This window comes from Balaenoptera borealis (genome assembly GCF_965194805.1).
Source record: "Balaenoptera borealis genome assembly, chromosome: 20".
NCBI classification, from domain to species: Eukaryota; Metazoa; Chordata; class Mammalia; order Artiodactyla; family Balaenopteridae; genus Balaenoptera; species Balaenoptera borealis.
Genome location: NC_138879.1, coordinates 49,158 through 66,026, shown reverse-complemented (window position 1 = coordinate 66,026; position 16,869 = coordinate 49,158). Strand labels below are relative to the sequence as shown.

At 50.1% G+C, this 16,869-nt stretch overlaps 1 long non-coding RNA gene across 1 annotated transcript; it reads right to left on the bottom strand.

The window, feature by feature from the left end:
• Positions 1–201: 201 nt before the first annotated feature.
• On the bottom strand, positions 202–7,574 carry LOC309618974. The gene is made up of 3 exons (XR_014238695.1): positions 7,437–7,574; positions 7,063–7,180; positions 202–6,810 (listed from the first exon to the last, which is right to left on the bottom strand). It is a non-coding gene; the product is annotated as an uncharacterized lncRNA (long non-coding RNA).
• Between the last annotated feature and the right edge of the window lie 9,295 nt (positions 7,575–16,869).

Sequence of the window (16,869 nt, the reverse complement as noted above, 5' to 3'; positions counted from 1 at the left end):
CGCGGAGCAACTAGGCCTGTGAGCCACAACTACTGAGCCTGCGCGTCTGGAGCCTGTGCCCCGCAACAAGAGAGGCCGCGACAGTGAAAAGCCCGCGCACCGCGATGAAGAGTGGCCCCCGCTTGCCACAACTAGAGAAAGCCCTCGCATAGAAACGAAGACCCAACACAGACAAAAAAATAAAATAAAATAAATAAAAATAAAACAAATCAATGTATATAACAAAATAGAAGCAGAATCACAGATATAGAGAACTAGTGGTTACCAGTGGGAAGAGGGAAGTAGGGAGGGGAGAGATAGGGGTATAGGATTAAGACAAACTACCATATATAAAATAAATAAACAACAAGGATATATTTTACAGCACAGGGGAATATAGCCATTATTTTAAAATAACTTTAAATGGAGTATAATCTATAAAAATATTGAATCACTATGTGGTTGGTGGGCTGCACCCAGAAGGCCTGCAAGGCCTATACTTGCCCAGCTCTGAGACCGAAAAGAGCCAGGAGATAGCAACAGAGACGTCAATGATTTGTTGGATAGAGGATCCTACTCTTGCAAAGCAGAAAGGTCCGGAGCACCAGCGCACCACTTAATGGCAAACGGCAGGTAGGCCATGGGAGCGAGCCATCTGCGCTCCTCAGGGGAGGAGGGGACCACTGTTTATACGGGGAAGTGACGACAGGTTGGTTCATCAGTTACCAAGGTAACCAGCAGCTGCATTACATCCCTCATAGCCCCTCAGATTAATAATCCGAGGGCAGATGTTTCACTTTAATAAACAAGCAGGTGGAACCATTCTGGCCAGCTTAAGGACCATAAAAACTTATGGAAAAAACTGAAAGCCCTTTTTGGGCAACCAAATATTCGGGAAATGCAAATCAACACTACAAAGAAGTATCGGGGGACTTCCCTGGTGGCGCAGTAGTTAAGAATCAGCCTGCCAAAGCAGGGGACCCAGGTTCCTGCCCTGATCCAGGAAGACCTCACATGCCACGGAGCAACTAAGCCCATGTGCCACAACTAATGAACTAGCCTGCACCCTAGAGTCTGCGAGCCACACCTACTGAAGCCTGCAGTCCTAGAGCCCGTGCTCTGCAACAAGAGAAGCCACCGCAGTGAGAAGCCCACATACCGCAAGGAAGAGTAGCCCCCGCTCGCCACAACTAGAGAAAGACCGCACGCAGCAAGGAAGACCCAACTCAATGAAAAATAAAATAGATAAATAAATAAATTATATATTAAAAAAGAAGTATCAGCTCACAACAGTCAGAATGGCCATCATCACAAAGTCTACAAACAAGAAATGCTGGAGAGTGTGTGGAGAAAAGGGACCCCTGCTACACTGATGATGGGACTGTAAGCCGCTAACAGCGCCATTCTGGAAAACAGAATGGAGTTTCCTTAAAAATCTAAACAATGAAGCTACGGAGGATACCGCAATTCCACTGGTGGGCATATATCTTGGGAAAACCAAACAACCACAAGACAGAAGCACCCCAAAGTTTAGTGCAGCCCTGTTTACAAGAGCCTAGACATGGAAGCAACCTAAATGCCCTTGGAAGGAAGAATGGATAAAGAAGATGTGCTACATATGTACAACGAAATATTACTCAGCCATGAAATCAATGAAATAAGGCCAGTTGTAGCAACTCAGGTGGACTTAGATACAACCATTCTAAGTGACATAAGTCAGACAGAAAAAGAGACTTATCATAAGATAATCACTTATAGGTGGAATCTAAAAATGCATACATATGAACTAACTTACAAAACAGAAACAGTCACAGATATAGAAAACAAAATTATGGCTGCCAAAGGGGAAAGGTGGGGGTGGGGGAGGAATAACCCAGGAGGTTGAAATTGGAATGCCTACCCTTCCATAGACAAAAGCGGTAATTGATAAGAAGTGACTGTATAGCACACAGAACTCGACTCAACACACTGTAATCACAGGAAAACAATACACGAGACTGGTAAGAATCTGAAAAAGAGTTTACTGATGTCTCTCTGTAAGTGACTCAAGTGGATGTACAGCAGAAAGAAACGCAGCATTGACATTCAGCTACACCCCCTTCTAAACATAAAGACAAGTTACAAAAAAAGATAAAAGAGAGAGAGAGAGAAATTCTTACGTTCAGGGTGCTTCTTCCCAAGTGGGGAGACAGTTAGGAAAGAGGCTGGAGGGGGGAACCCGACCACCAGGAGATGTGACTGGTCAAAGTTCTCAGTCATTCGGTGCATGACCCTTTTGCCTTGGTTGCTCTGGCACAGCTCAGCCGGCACCATCGCTGGGAGAGAAAGAAGAAACATGCAGAAGAGGGAACCGGGCTTCAAGCTGACCCACCTCCTTCTACGGAGACGATGCCACAGCCCCTAAGAGAGGACAGCAAGGCCACGGAATCCAGCCTCTGTGCCTGAGGCCTGGCCACACTAGCGCCCCATGCTTCTGATGCCACAGGGGAAATTTCGCAAGGTGCCCTCAGACCACCTGGTTGGATGCATGGGGCTTTCAGACACGCAGGTCCTGTCCGACCCCGCACCTCTGCTCTCACATTCTGGAGGTGGGCCTGGAAGCCTCCAGGTTTTCGCTTTTGATAACATCTTTATTGACATTGAACTTCTGTACCACGCAGTTAGTTAACCCATTTTAAGTATTAGGCTCAGTGGTGTTTTGCATATTCACAGGGTTGTGCAGCCACCAGCACAATGCATTTGACAACATTTCCATTATCTCCCCCAAACCTCACTCTTTAGAGGTCCCCCCTCATTTCCCACAGCCCTGGCATCCCCAGTCCACTTTCTGTCTCTGTGGGCTTGCCTGTTCTGATGTCTCATGTAAGTGGAGTCCACTAATTGTCTTTCTGTGTCTGTCTTCTCTCACTGAGCACCATGTTTTCGAGGTTCATCCACATCATAGCCTGTGTCAGTGCTTCAGTCCTTTTCCATGGCTGAGTCACCCTTACCCTCTCTGCTTTTAACTCTATAATTAATTGTGACTCCCTGCCTGCACCGCACAGGGCTGATGAGGATTTCACCTTTCGTCATTCTTGGGGTGTAAGCTGAACTTTAAACCAACACCAAGGGGTCCTGTGCAGAGGCTGAAAGCCCAGCTCCACAGGGTGCACAGTCCCCCTGTGTGAGCAGAGCGCAGGAGGAAGCATGACACATATTACATGTGTCCATTAACAGATGAATGGAGAAGCAAAACATGGCCCATCCATACAAGGGAATGTATTGTCGAATGCTCCTAAAAATAGATTGTTGTGGAAATGCTTATTATAAGGAAATTGACATATTCTCTAGGAAGGACGGGGTGAATGGGCCTGCTACATTTTCTACATTGAAGCCAAATACAGGTTTTGACTCTACTTCTGTTAAATCAAGTGGGGCTTCATTGGATTTCTGCTACTGCGGAGATAATCAAATTCTGGGTAGGGGTCAGGAGAAAATTAGTCATAGGTGTTCTTGTGTAATAACTACTGTTGAAAGTGTAGATGATGCATTTATCAGTAAGACTGAGAATAGAATAACTGCTATCATTACTTCACCTGAGATTGTCTGTGCTACTGTCCCTAGAGCTCCAGTGAGTGAGTATTTTGAATCTGAAGCTCATCCAGATCTGAGGATGGAATAGATGGCTAGGTGTGATATGGCTAATATAAATAATATACTTACATTTATATTAATTAGTGGATAAGATATGAGAAGAGGAATTCATGTTGTGAGAGCCAGGGTTAAGGCTAGCATTAGGGCAATAATATATAAATTGATGATGTTGATGGACATAGTGGTTCTTTAATAAGTAATTTGAATGCCTCAGCAATGGGTTGTAATAATCCATGGGGGCTGATGATTTTTGGCCCTTTCTGGATTTGTATATAGCCTAGGATTTTCCATTTAGTTAATATGAGGAATGCTATGGTGAATTAAATTGGGTAATTTGTGAAAGAATGTTGATTATAAACACATTCTTAGGAAGAGGACTTGAACCAGTGGAGAAAAAGTTTCAGTTTTACATAATTACTGGGTTCTGCCACCGTAACGAACCCTGTTCTACAGTTGGGTATGTATAAATTAATTGAATGTAGATTATATCATCATTTAGTTTGAAGACATTTTGTAAAGTAAGCCGTATTGCTCTTGTCCTTTCATACTGGGAGAAATCTGCAATAGACAGAAACCAACCAGGATGACTCCAGTCTGAACTCAGATCACGTGAGACATTAATCGTTGAACAAACAGACAATTAATAGCAGTTATACCATTGAAATGTCCTGATCCAGCATCAAGGTCATAAACCATATTGCCGATATGAACTCTAGAATACAATTACACTGTTATCCCTAGTAAAACTTGTTCCGTTGATCAGTGTTTTAGAAGAACAGGTGATAAAGCATTTTGACTAGCTGGTCTAAAGTTTAATCACTCAGAGGTGGTTTTATTCTCCAAAAAATAAATGGTGCACGGACTCAAGGCACACCGGCTTCAGTAGTTGTGGCACGCAGGCTCAGTAGTTGTGACCCACCGGCTTAGTTGCTCCGTGGCACGTGGGAACTTCTCGGACCAGGGATCGAACCGGGTCCCCTGCATTGGCAGGCGAATTCTTAATCACTGCATCACCAGGGAAGTCCCAGAATCGCAGTCTCCCTTTTAATATACCTTAAGCCCAAAGAATCCATGGAAAAGTGTTACAGAAAATAAGACAATAAAATATTGTAAGGACTATAACAGAAGCATATAGTACACAGTTCCTATAGACACATCCCAAGCAGTTATAAAGTATATTAAAAGGGAGGCTGCAATTTTAAAAGAATAAGATAAATTATACTCACAAACTCCCAATCTTTCCTGAAACGTTGTAATCTGAAACCCTATTGTAGGAAGCAGAAGGTTCCAGGAGACATTCTACAAATGAAGGACTCTAAACCTTGTGGGTGGATAAGGAATTCTGGAATGAAGGTATCCTCACTCAAGGAGAGCAGGTTCCTATACTTCTTTAACATCACATCCCTGTACAATTCCCATTGATCTTGGTCCAGGCATTCTCACTCCTCTTGAGAGAAATCTATGGCCACATCCTGGAATGTCAGCAGTCCCTGAAATTCAAAGTACACATGCCATGTGGCCATGGGAAGAGTTCATAATGTGACCCAAGAAGAAAACAGCAAGTTAAGAGAACTGGTTTTAATTTAGAAGAGTGTCTTCAATTATCCACTAATATATATATATATATATATATATATATATTTTTTTTTTACAAAGTAACTTTCTCTATCTTATTTCTAACTACAAGAAAAGAGTATGGCATGTGATCCACAAAACCAGTATAGAGACTATACTTGTCTGGAAAAGAAATGATAAAAAGATGGTTTCAACACAGGCATATGCATTTTTGAGTGTTTTATTTATATCAAACTGGATAAAATGTGTGTATTTCTCAGACAGAAAAGACATGTTGGGGTAGAAATGTACCTTTCAACTATTCATGGGTACACAAGTACACTGGGGAGATTGTAAAAGTGCAGATTGTGATTCAGTAGGTCCGGTGGGCCTGAGTTCTATTTTTTTAACAAGCTCATTTTTAACTAGTGATGCCACAGTCTCTGATTCATTAACCACAGTTGGGAATAGCAGAGACATAATTAGAAAGGTAAAAATTCATATTTAATTTTGAACTTAAAGTGTTTTATGGATTTTACACCTTTAATAGAATAGTAAGCAGAGCAGCAACAATCATTTGTGAATATTTACTATAGACCGTGTATCTTTCTAACTTTTTGGTGTAGGATTCCAGGAAAAAGGCCTGGGCTGCGGCCACAGTGGGCGGGGCCCCCAGGCCGGACCGCCCCTCCAGGACCCCCGACGGGGCCCTGCGCTCCTGGCTCCACCCCCGGCGCCCCGCTCCCTCCCGGAAGGCCTCGGGGCAGAGCGGTTCCACCCCCTGAGCCCAGAACGGAGCCCGTGTCTCCGCAGAGCTGGAACTCCCGGCTGGGGGTCTCTTCCCTCCGCCTTCACGGAACTGCCCCGGAGCCCGAGGGGAGGGCGGCCTCACTGAGGCTGCCGGCTCTGGAGGTGCCCCGGCGGCCGAAGCCGTGACAGTCGCGGGGACGGCGGGCCGGGTGAGTGGGCGCCGACCCTCCGCCTGGTCCGGTGCCCGGGCGGCAGCACAAGACCAGCTTCTGAGGGGCAGGGGTTCGCTGCCACCCGCTGCTGCTGTGCAGAAAGAGCGGCCCCCAGCGTCTGGTCCCGGGGAACTTCGGTCCCTCCTCTCGCCCCTGCCCTCGGCCTGGCTCGCGGGGCCTGGTGGGCGTGGGGAGGGGGTCGGCGTGAGCGTCCTGAGGGGAAACGGGGCAAGGGAGGCGCAGGGTCCGGCTGCAGCGTCAGCGCCCCTCCTCCCGACTGCGGGGAAAGCGGCTGAAAACTCCTCCCGAGGCGTGCAGGCCCCTTATTTAGCCAAGTCCCTCTGCGCTCCTTCCTCCCTGAGCTAAAGTACCGGGGGGAGGGGACAGGGCAGGGGACTGGCGCAGGTAATGGGGAACATCAAAAGGTGATTGTTAACTAAGGAAAACCAGCTCTCCCAAGGTGAGGAATGGAGCGCTTTCCTTTGTATGGGAAGATGCAAGAGTCTGGGCTCGCTGAAATCCTTCCTTTGATGTGCACCTCAGCTCTCTGGGGCCTGCATTCTGTATTTGCATATCCTGAGTGCCTCAGGGCCCGCCGGCTCTCATTGGGGGGCTGCAAGTGCTGAAGACCATGACATCCTTTGTTTACTGATATGGCAAGAAATATTCCATTTCTCACAGGCTTGAGGGGCAGACAGTGAAAAAGAGTCGGAGAATGTCACTCAGCATCATCACGCCACGAGCAGACTAGGAAGCTGAGGCTCCGAGAGGCCAAGTAATCCAGCCGGAAGCACAGACGTGAGCCCACGGAGTGGGGTCTGCACCCGCCGCCCACCCAGGGGGACTGCCCACTCCCCGCAGCTTCCACACCTGTTCCCTTCGCCCCCCTCCCGGGGCCAGCTCACAGAGCCTCCTCTTGGGGGGATTCACTCACCTTCTTCTAACAGGATCCGTCTCACTATCCTGTTCTGGGATCATCCGGAAGGCTTGTCACTCTGAAGCAGGTTCAGCCTCACGTCACCAGGGCAGCTTTCCTGGATCACACTCACCACCTGCATGTCCACTCCCAGCTGAGACCCAGAAAAGCCCCCTCGGCCCCGAGCCCCATGGCTCTGCCTGGGCTCCCACCCCCTCCTGCCTGGTCCGTCCCTCTCATGTACCCTGCAGGGTCACCAGGAGCTCCCACCTGCCCCAGGTAGAGCTGTCTGCTCTGTCCTGGGGAGGCCTCCGTGGTGTCAGGTGGAAGACACAAGAGGTACCCGTGGGGCCCCCCTCACGCAGCCCAGTGGCCAGCACCTGCCTACTGACCGCATCACTCTGGATGGACAGGGATTCAGGGGGTCCGTGGCATGTCCTGGTCCTCATTTCATCCCAGCACTGCCCACAGGGAAGTTGCTAAGCAACTCTGTGCCGGCTGCACAGAGAGGACGCTCATAAACACGCCCCGCTCCCAGCACACGGGGATCTCGTGGTCAGGCCCCTCCCAGGATATGGAACTCACCTGAGCAGGTACCCAGCAGCCCCCGGGGCTCTCGTGGTCAGGCCCCTCCCAGGATATGGGGCTCACCTGGGCAGGCACCCAGCAGCCCCCGGGGCTCTCGTGGTCAGGCCCCTCCCAGGATATGGAGCTCACCTGAGCAGGTACCCAGCAGCCCACGGGGCTCTTGTGGTCAGGCCCCTTCCAGGATATGGAGCTCACCTGAGCAGGTAACCAGCAGCCCACGGGGCTCTTGTGGTCAGGCCCCTTCCAGGATATGGAGCTCCCCTGGGCAGGCACCCGGCAGGGCTGGGCACACAGGAACCGTGCACGTAGCCCTCATTGCAGAGCACCCCCAGCCCACCTGTTGGTCAGAGCTGACACAGAGCACCTCAGAGCAGGACCCGAACTAACAAACAGCAGCTCCGACAGGTCTGTGACCCTGGGCTTCACTCTGTGCGGCCTCCCTCCACTGGGTCTTCCAGAGGCTTCCATTGCAGCCGGGGCACCAGGCCTCTGTCTTCGCCCGCCACCCCTCCTCTCCCTGACTCCTGGGTTCCTCTCATTAGGAGAGGGTCTTCTTGAAGTTGTCTCCCACTCATGGACCAGACAAAATGATTAGAAAACAAGCAGAGCTGCAGCCCCATGTCTATCCTGACCCTCAGGACCCCACACCTGTTCCTTGGACCTGGCGGGTGCAGCAAGGCCCATGTTCTGCACCTCTGAGTCCCTGATGGGCACGGATTGGCTGACCTGGGCAGCCTGACCCTGCCGGCCAACCTTCCCCAGGTGTGCCTGGGTTGAGGTCAATATAAACACCCCCTCCAGGCAGCAAGAGCCCCTGCAGCTGTGCCTGACGCCATATGCTCTGCCCCGTCAGCAGTCTCGGGGCTGGGGTGGTGGGAAGGAGTGAGGGGTCACGGCTTTGTGGGTGGCCCGGTGTGAATGGGGCTCTGCTGGACTTTCTGCAGGAGTTGCCAGTCTGCTACCTGCTAAAGAAGAGGATGTGTCACCCATACCTGCTGTTGGAATTTCTCCCAGGTAGAGGTGAGGAAAGAAAAAAGCTGTGGGGGCCAGGACAGGAGGGGTAACTCAGGTAGGGAAATGGAAGGCTTCCAGAAGAGCGCCTGGGGCCAGGACCATCCTGCCTGGCCTGCAGGCACCAACTCGGCCTGCGTGCTGTCACTGGTTTGACTCCAAGTCCTTTCCTCTAGGCTTTAAAGTCTTTGTACATATTCAGGTGTTTTACCTGGGAAGGGTGGGAAAAGTTCAGCAGCAGCTGGCCTGGGGCTCAGCTCACGTTTACTCGGAGACGCCTGGGCATGGTCCCCCAGCTTTGCAATGAGGACGCTCCTTGCGGGGGTGCTGCTGGCTGCATGGGAGACGATTCCCCAGCTGTGACCAACTTCAGAATTGTTTACCACTGGAGCAAGTGTCCTGGTAGGGTTTTCCTCTGTGTAACTAGTGGGTTCTTAATTAGCAATGTGAACAGTGATATCAGAAGTCCTGAATCAGGATGGAAATACTTATCCCCAACATGCACAGGCGTAAAAACCTGGGGAGGCCGTGTGCAGCCGGCACCCTTAGGGATGGGCTTCCGACTGACCCCTCAACGTTCTGGTGTCCAGACACTGCTTTAGGATTTCTGGGGCCCAATGCTGACTCTCAGGGCTCTGCGATCCAGCCTTTGTTGGCCTTTAATGAGACCCGCACTTCCAGCATCCTACAGAGCAGGGTCTGTGTGACTGTTCTGTGGCTTCTGTAACAAATGACCACAAGCTGGGTGGTTTAAAACAACAGGAATTCATCCTCCCCCAGGCCTGGAGACCAGACATCTGAGATCAAGGTGTTGCAGGATGGAAGTCTCTCCAAAGGCTCCAGGATAGGGTTCTTCCTGCCTTTTCCAGCTTCTGGGGGCTCCAGGCGTCCCCAGGCTTGTGGCTGCATCCCTCCCATCTCTGCCTTCATCTTCACGTGGCTTCTCCTCTATGTCTGTGTTTCTCCTCTGTTGTCTCTCACAAGGACTCTCTCAATCGGATTGAGGGCCACCCTAACCCAAGATGACCTCACCTTGAGATCCTTAACTACATATACAAAGACCCTTTTCCCAGATATGGTCCTGTTCACGTGTTCTCGGGGGGCACATCTTTTGGGGCCAGCATTCAACCCATTACCTGTGTATAAAATAACCCTCATTTTAGGAGATTACCAAGGTCCCGTATAGACTGGCACAGACAGCAGCCCTGTGGGTGAGGGTCTGGGGAGAATGAGGACCCTGGAATCACCTGGAAGGGATGAAGTCCTGGCTTCATTAGGTGAGCTTTTCCACCACAGGGTCCGTGGAAACGGCCACTCCACTCTGTCCATGGAAAGGGACCCAGTGCCGAGTCCAGAAGTGGTTACCTTGCAAAGCTGGCTCTTTTGGGATTTCGTCATCAATAGCATCATGTAACCAGTAACTACGGGCTTGGAGGAGTCACTCTCTGGCACATGATGACAGCACTAGTCACTTTAGGCTCATCAAGCCTAGAATAGGAATGTTTGAAGGAGAAGAGTTTGGGAGATTGAAAAGCTTGGTTGTCAAGGAAACTGAGCAGGTTTGTCAAGGTTGTCAAGGAAACTTCCTCCTTAAACTGAAGGCAGGGCTGGGAGAGCTGAACTCCAGGGATCTTGTAAAGGGGCTGCTCTGAAGCACCATCACCTGAGAGGTGGTCTCACCGTGAGCTGGGGTTTGAGAAAAGTGTGATGAGATTAAGCCTTTCTGTGACAGCTGGGGAGGGGTTTGTAAAGCACCTTGGCTTTTAAGGCAAAAGTTTGTTGCTGGAACAAAGTGTCTCCCAAAACTGGACTGAAGCTCAAGATGTCTGTGTCCCCTTCTTGTGAGAGTCCAGGGCAGGTGGGTGTCAGGTGCCAGGCCCTGTCCCCCTTGTTTCTCTTCCCTGCTTCCAGGTGAGGACTCCAACCAGCAGGGTGGGGTGACCAGGTGGGCATCATGCCCTCCGTCCTAGGATGCAGGATGCAGGCTGGGCAAGGCCCTCACCGCCTCCACCCCTTCCCCTTGGTAACACGAGACACTGTGCCCCAGCTGTAAGGGGTGGGAAGGCTGGGAGGCGCAGGGTAGCTGTGAACAGGAAAAAGGGAAATGGGATCTGGTGGGCATCTGTGCGGCCCTGCTGTGAGGGTCACCTGGACGGTAGCGCACAGACTCTGGGTCCTGTGAAGCTTCGATGCTTTGTGGTTCTGGAAATCCTATAGGAGACGGTCCACAGCAGGTGAAGCTAATGCTCTCAGTGGAGGTGGTGAAGCTAAAGATCTCAGTTCAGACCGAAGGTGCCGATGTACATACAGGACAAGACCATCTCGTGTGGATGGACTTCAGGCACGTTTAACATGAATGCAGTCATGTTAATGCCTAGCATCTTCTATCTTGTGCCTCTCCTCAGGGACCCCCTCCTCAGTTCCTGGGGATCCTGTAACTCCCGTACAGGGGGATGGAGAGTGGGCTCTGTCCAGTCTGAGCCCTGAGTTACCCTGCGTGTGAGTCTGCTCAGGACCGCCGTAACAAATACCACAGACTGTGCAGCTTGAATAACAGACCTATCTCCCAGTCCTGGATGCTGTCTGAGATCAAGGTGTGTGCAGGCTGGCTTCTCCTGAGGCCTCTCTCCTTGGTGCTTAGACAGCCATCTTCTCCCCAGGTCCTCACGTGGTCTCCCCCTGTGCCTATCTGTGTCCTAATCTCTTCTTGTAGGACATCAATCCTATTGGATTAGGATCCACCCTAGTGACCTCATTTTTACCTTGATCGCCTCTTTAAAAATCCCATCTCCAAATACAGCCACATCCTGGGGTCCTGGGGGTTAGGGATTCAGCATGTGAATTTGGGGGGACATGGCTGAGCCTATCCCATCCTCCTTAGGAACAAGGTGTGCCTCGGTCCTTCCTTCCCTCAAGTCACACGAGGTGATGTAGTGGCTCAGGGAGAGGCCACTCGTGCAGAGTCTGTGTCCCAGCTGGGGAGCCCTTCTCTGCTCTCTCTGATCAGGCCGTGGCCGTGCCAGTCCCCTCCTGAGGTGAGCAGTTCTGGGGTTTCCTGCCGTGTCGCCTGGCCGGCTGAGGTGCTCCTTGTCAGGGAACTCAGGAGCCAGCAGCCTAATGGGGATCCCGGGGACTCTCAGGGCCTTGGCAGATGTCTCTCCCAGCAGATACCCTAGCGAAGGTGGGGAAACATTTGGGGGATTACAGGTGGGAGAGAGTCACAGTCTCGTTTATGCTTCAGAAAGACCACGTTGGGGTGGGATGTGAGGTGCACCGTGCGGGCAGGGAGTTTTGTCACGGCCTGGTGGAGGAACCAGGCACAGGATCGGGCTTGGGCCAGGGCTGTGGGCGTAGAGGTGAATTAGTGTGGGAACTGGCCACAGACTGTTGTCGAAATCTCGGCTTCCCTGTGCACCGAGGCCGAATGGAAATACGGAGCCAGGGATTTTGGAGGAAGAGAGAGATGGCTTTATTCTTCTGCCAGGCAGAAGGGAAGACACAGCCAGCTAGCGCCTCAAGAACTGGGCCCGCCCTCCTTGAGAATCAAGGAAGGTTTTATACGTGGGGCTCTCGCAGTCCGGGGTATAGGATGAGGATCGAAGTAGTGAAGGTCTTGCATTCCTCCTTTCCTTTGCATTACTTCAAAACAGTCATAGCTGGCATCAGGCTGCCCGGTAATCGGGGTCCAGCAGTCTGGTAATTGCGTCCGTTTGCCTCTGGTTTATCGGCCGGTGACCTTGTTTCTGAAATGCAAAAACTATAGGGGGTGATTTGTTATGAGGCGCGTATAGAATGTAAGTGCTGGACATAATAAGGTTAGGGAGTGAGAGGCAGGGGATGTAACTGACACAGAGTTAGGGGTGATGGGTGCCAGAGGTAAATTACATAGTGTCAGGGAGTGAGGTTAGCTTTGTAAAGTACAAATCTAGTTACTACAAATTAGTGACAAAGTAAAACAAGGCGTGATGAACTCTTTCAGGCCAGGTTATGTTTCTTCTCTAGCCTGTTCACTGTTCCCTTTGTGGTGGTTTCAGCATCTGTAAAACAACTCAGGAAGCGTGCCTCAGATACTGTTATCCAGGTACTTCAGAGAGGAGCTACAGCAGAGGATGTGGGGGAAGGGTCTGTCCTGGGAAGGCCCCGTAGGGTCCTGCTCGGTTACACCAGGTGCCTGGGCTCGGCAACCTGGGAAGGTGGGGCTGCTCCTGGGTGTGGGGAGCTGCAGGATCCCGGTCCCCTGAGGGCCCTGTTAGCCCCCAAGGTGAGATAGGGGTGCAGTGACTGGACAGAGGCGTCTGGCCTGCGAGAGGGGTCCAGGCTGGAAATGTCACGGGACTCATCGTAGGGAGGGAGAGGAAAGGCCAATGGGGGCAGGTAGGTCACAGCAGACTACGTGCAGGTGACTGCGGTCCTGTTGGAAGCAACTCAGAGCCAGAAAGGAATGGCCGTCAGGGGCTGACCTTCATTCTCTTGTTCCTTTGTAAAACCGCTGTGTCAGAGTTTGAGACACTGCCAGGAGACGTCTGGGGCCAGTGCTGCCATGGCTTCATCAAAGGGGTCCAGGGGGAGCACAGAACCACTGCAGACCCCGCCCATGTCCGCACTGGGAATGAATCCCATCGGGGCTCCTGGGCTCACAGACTTGAGGGAACCTCTGTCCTCAGGACTGGTCTTCCTCCTTCCTCTCACCTGCTGGTCAGAGGCCCAGGAAGCCCCAACCTGGCTCCACCCCCAGGGCCTGGATTCTGGGACAGCTTCGGGGTAAGCAAGACCCTCATGCTCCTTTATCTGCCTGGGGGCGAGAATGTCTTAAACGCTGCAATTGACTGATTACGGAGGGCTGAGTGTTTCCAGCAGGTATGGGTGGAAAGATGGGGCGTGAAGTTCCTATGTCTGCAGGGTCTTCCCAGCGTGAAGATCTGTGTGTTTCCCCCGGCCAGTCAGCATCCTCCCAGGAAGCCCAGATCCAGGATTACGAGGGCAGAGGCTCTCCCCTTGCTTATCTGTAACTTCCCACTCCCACAGCAAGGAGCCTGGCTCCCACCATCTGCCGTTTATGTATGCATTGCTCCTTTCCAGGTTACATGTGCAGAGGTTTCAGAATTGTTAGCTACTACACCCTGGAGAGAACTTCATAAAATAAAGCCCACTGTTTATATACGGTCCAGTTTGCCTTTAGTCTACAGATTCCATTCATTTCCATAGGTAACTTAAGTCAGCACCTTTTACCCCATCCCCTACAGTGAGGTGTTTCCATATATTTCTAATACATTTAGACTCTGTCACATTATGTATTCCATCCTGCAACACTCCTACATCCTAAATAACTAAATTTGAATAGATTATGATTGACCCCTTGGGCTACACACATCTGTGGGCTTAGACAAATGCACAGTGACAGGTATCCATCCTAGAGTGTCACATGGAACGCTTCAAACCCCCACCCCATGATCTGCTTATCATCTGTGTAGCTTTGCCTTTCCCAGAGTGTCACCAATGGGGTCATACTGTGTGCAGCCTCCTCAGCCTGGATGCTTTCACGTAGCAGTACATACTGAGGATTTATCCATGTCTTTCCATGGGCTGATGGTGCATTCCTTCCTGCTGAGTAGTACTCCACTGCACGTGTATGGGCGGAAAGACAATTTCCCCTCTACTTTTCTAGGTTCTTGGTTGAGGCCCCCCTGCCCCTGAAATAAAAGACAGATTACCAGGAGAAAAACAGAAATTTAATAACATGTATACCTTCTGAATACAGGGGGGATAGCAAGGAAAACTGAGTCACTCCCTGAAATGATCCTCTTAAATACTGTCTTCAGCTAAAAACAGAAGAAAGATGTTGGGGAAGGGGGGGAAGGCCAGTTATGTCAGGTTATCGTGCAAAGCACAGTAAACAATGTGATTGTTTGCACATTTAAGTCAGGACATCTCCATTGATAAGTGTTACTTGAGATTTCATTATCCTTCTATTTCTGGTGCAAAGCGGGACAGACCCTTATAAATGGAGATTTCTCTATTGTAAATGTCCTTCACAAAAGGGCAATCTCTACTCAGTTTTCTGAGATTCCTTTTTTTTTCTTTTTTAAAAAAATCAGACTGAAATAATCCTCATGCCAGAGAGAGATATTCTGGGGTGGCATATTCTACTCGCCTTGACATGGATGCTTATGCATTCATCTTTTGAGGGCTATCCTGATTTCTTCAAGTTTTTAGCCATTATGAAAGTGCTGCTGTGCATAATTGCATCCTCGTTTGCATTTGGACATAGATTTTCAAAGCAGTTGCCTAAATACCGGAAGCACAATTGTTGGATCCCAAGGTGAGACTTGTTTAGCTTTGGAAAAAACTGCCAAATTGTCTTACAAAGTGGCTGCACATGCATCCCACTGGCAATGAGGGAGAGTTCTGTTGTTCCTCATCTTCTAGCCATTGGTATTGTCATATTTTTGGAGTTTAGCAGTGCTAATAGGTGTGCTGTGATATCTCATGATTTTAATTTGTAATTCCCTAATGGTATATGATGTTGAGCTTGTTTTTGTATGATTTTTACTATCTGTATATCTTTTTTGGCTGGGTGTCTGTTCAGATCCTCACCCATTTTTTTTATGGGGTTGTTTTAGAGGTCTTTGTCTATTTTGAGTCCAGATCCTTTATCAGATACAAGTTTTGCAAATATTTTTCTCCCAGTTTGTGTCTTGTCTTTTGATTTTCTGAATAACGTCTTTGAGAGTAGAAATCTTTAATTTTATAAAGTCCATAATATTACTTTTTTCTTTTGTGGATTGGCTTTTTGCGTTGTGTGTTAAAACTCAAAGCTCGTGATCTAGAGACTAAACCCAAGGTCATGTATTTCTGTGTTTATCTCTGTAATTTTGATAGTTTCACATTTTAAATGTCTGTTAATAAGTTTGAGTGAGTTTGGTGTAAGTTTAAAGTTTGTGTCTAGTCATTTCATTTCATACAGTTTCCAGTTAATTGTTTCTTAACTATTTCGGAGAAGTCATGGGATACTTGACTGTATTTCAGTTTGAATTTCCGCAGTTTAGTGGACGCAGTGGAAGTGCCCTCAGGGGGCGGGAGGTGAACTGGGAGGCGGCTTGGTCTGCACGTTCCCATTGGCTGGCAGGGAACGCGAGCCCGCCTCCCTGACCCTCCCCGGGATCGCGCATTCTGCCTGCGGACTTGGCGCCCGCGCGCAGCTGACGGGAGCCCCGCCTCCCCAGGACCCGCTGGGGCTTCGGCTTTTGGGACACGCGGGGCCGAGTCCATGCTGACGGCCGGGCTTCGGGACAAGCCGGGGTCGAGTCCACACTAACAGAAGCCGGGTCTCCTCAGGACCCTCTGGGGCTTCAGCTTTGGGACACTGTGGGGTCCAGTTCATGCTGACAGGAGCCTGGTCTCCTCAGGACCTGCCGGGAGGTGATGCCAATGGGGGAAAAGGTGAGGAAATGTGGGGAGAAGGTTCCTGTGCGTGGCTGACCGCTGCGGGTGTCTGTCTTCAGAGGAGCCAGGAGAGGAGGGGCTTGATGTGGAAAACTGGGTTTTTGGCCCCTTTTGTGTGCGGTGTAGACAGAGTGCAGTGTTGTTCTTTGGCGTGTGGCGTCTGGTTTTCCCAGCACCGTTTATTGAGGGGACTGTCCTTTCCCTGGTGTGTGTTCTTGGCTCCTTTCTTGTGAATTAACGACCACGTACCTGTAGGTTGATTCCTGGGCTCTCTGCTCTGTTCCTCTGGTCTGTGCGCCTGTTTTTGTGCCGATTCCACACTTTTTTGGGACTGTAGCTTCGTGATGAAGTGTGAAGTCAGGGAGCGAGATGCCTCCAGCCCGTTCTCCTTCCTCAGGGTCGCTTTAGCTCTTCTGGGTCCTTTGTGGCTCCACACACATCTTAAGATGGTTTGCTCTGTTTCTATGGAAAATGTCATTGGACTTTTGGTAGGGATTGCGTTGAATGTGTACATTAATTTGGCTAGAATGCATAATTTTTTTAAATTAAAAAAAAATTTTGGGCCACAGCATGTGGCATGCAGGATGCGGGATCTTAGTTCCCCAACCAGGGATCGAACCTGCGCCCCCTGCAGTGGGAGCGCAGAGTCCCAACCCCTGGACGGCCAGGGAAGTCCCACCTTAGAATGCATATTTTCACAATATTCTTTTTACCCATGAGCACGGAGTATCTTTCCATTTATTTTTGTCTGTTCAGTTTCCTTTATCAGTGTCTTCCAGTTTT